The sequence below is a fragment of the Tenrec ecaudatus genome, chromosome 13, assembly GCF_050624435.1.
Source record: "Tenrec ecaudatus isolate mTenEca1 chromosome 13, mTenEca1.hap1, whole genome shotgun sequence".
NCBI classification, from domain to species: Eukaryota; Metazoa; Chordata; class Mammalia; order Afrosoricida; family Tenrecidae; genus Tenrec; species Tenrec ecaudatus.
In genome coordinates, this window is record NC_134542.1 from 51,040,639 (window position 1) to 51,042,745 (window position 2,107).

The 2,107-nt window shown below is 36.5% G+C and overlaps 1 non-coding gene across 1 annotated transcript; it reads right to left on the bottom strand.

Moving 5' to 3' along the window:
• Positions 1 to 1,746: 1,746 nt before the first annotated feature.
• On the bottom strand, positions 1,747 to 1,873 carry LOC142425256 (small nucleolar RNA SNORA27). The gene has a single exon (XR_012779605.1). It is a non-coding gene; the product is annotated as a small nucleolar RNA SNORA27 (small nucleolar RNA).
• Positions 1,874 to 2,107: the final 234 nt, after the last annotated feature.

Here is a 2,107-nt window from a genome sequence, read left to right on the forward strand (position 1 = left end):
GATCTGACCTTGGGCGTTTCCCCGAGACTGTAACTCTTTACGAGAGTAGCAAGTCTCATCTTGTTCTCGTGGAGCGCGGTTTCAAACTGCCTCCCACTACACTCTCAGGGTTCCTCAAATGCTCTTAGGAACTGCTGACTGACTGAGTGGCATTACGGTAAGAAGAGTAGACACAGACTTTTCATTAGCAGATACTTGTTAGATCTAACTTTTACAATGATCCTGTGTTCTACAGAACTTGAGGAACATCATCGATTCGTGTATGCTAGAAGAGACCGGAAATTTGTATTCCTAGATGAGAACATTGGCAGACACTATGCTGTTCCCCTCTCTGTGTGAGTGCGTTGTGGCCTTCTGGTCAGGTCCCTATCCTTGTAAGACTTCACATTTCATCGGGGAGATTAATCTTACCTTCTGCTTCACTGATGTTGTAGCATATGGTCCTGTATAAACTGGCATCACAAAATAGCTGTATTCCAAGTACTTATAAGGGACTATGACCTTGATAGTCTGGATTAATAAAAGAACATTATGTTCAATTCTCCTTCCTGACATATTAAAATATCTCCCAAGATAGGGAAAAAATAGGAAATGCATTGTCATGGATTTGTACTTTCTTTCCTTAAAATATTTCTTAAGTATAATTTTTGTTGTTAGTAAATTAAACTATTATTTTTTGAAGTTCATTCCTATATTTACTCAAAAATTAGTGTTGTGGTTCATTGTGTTTTTAAATTGTTTTAATGATTAATAAGAATTGTATCTCTGAGCTCTGAATCAAGATGGTTTCTGCTACTTTAGGATACAGTTTGTTTTAAATCATTGCACTGTTGATCTTATAATTGATTATGTTTGTATTTTTATAAGCATAAATAAAAATTCATTTTAAACTTAATCAGTGAGGATATTCTAATTTGGACTAACTTAATCTAATTTCAGCAAGTTTAGGCAAACAAAGCCTTGTAGGCCAGCAAAGTCATTTAGATAAACAATGGAGTCTGAGATGTGAGGATGTGACAGGCCCAAATATACCTCCTTTGTCTCATTGCTGAAGCCCTCTGTTCATTGCAACAAACAACACATGTATACGTGCGCTTGACACGATTGACGTATGTATAGATTGTGATAAGAGTTGCATGAGACCCCAATGAAATGATTAAAAACAACAAGAAACAAACCTGTTAAACAGCCCCTTGAATTGACACATAGTTTAGGGTATGTAACTTGTTTGATTTTTTCACTGAATTAAAAAAATTTTTTTAATCATTTTGTTACCTTTGTCAAGTGCTTGCAGAAATAAAATGAGAATTTCTTGAATTAACTGGTGTCTGTCTCTGGCTAAAACAAGAACAGGCATCTCATGCTTTATCTGCTGGCAACAATCTCCGTGTGTTTATTGACAATGACACAAACAGCAAAGAAACATTTTACCTGGCAAACTGTAGCATGAGTAATGTGTGTTAGTGTTTTTAGGTGTAGAAAAACTTATCAGTATGATGTAACCTCTTTGTTCTTTCCAGTCCAGTTTTCTACATTGTCTGAATATGACTTTTCAAACTTAGCCTACCAGATTATTCTGGATGGAAATCTGATGATCTGTAGTGACAGTCATCTCCTTTTTGTCTTCTTGATAGCATTTGTGAATAATCCACAGGCATTTACTTAACTAATATTTAACAGTCACCAAGTGAGTCCCAGACACACTTCTGTATGTTCATGAAGAGTATATCTCTTTTTTTCTTTTCAAACTGTTTCCCGTGACAGGATCCAAGAAAAACACCCAGTTTGCCCGAGTTTTGAAAGGTTATTTCTTTTGCCCCATTGGAATGACCAGTAAAGACATAAGTCCAATTGGCAAAGTGAAAAGTGGGTGGAAGATTATATGTCTCCGTGGTAACATGGTTAGGATGTCAAGTTTGATTCTCACCCAACCCGACACTTTTTGAGTTACCTTGGGCTGTCAAAGAGGAATTAAGGCCTCAAAATGAAGAAACTCATGTAATATTAAACATGTGAGGTTAGACTGAATTGTTTGATGCAAGATTCTTGAGGAAGGTGTACAGAAATTGTAATGGGAACAAGGATGGTGGAATGGCTAACTGGGCCT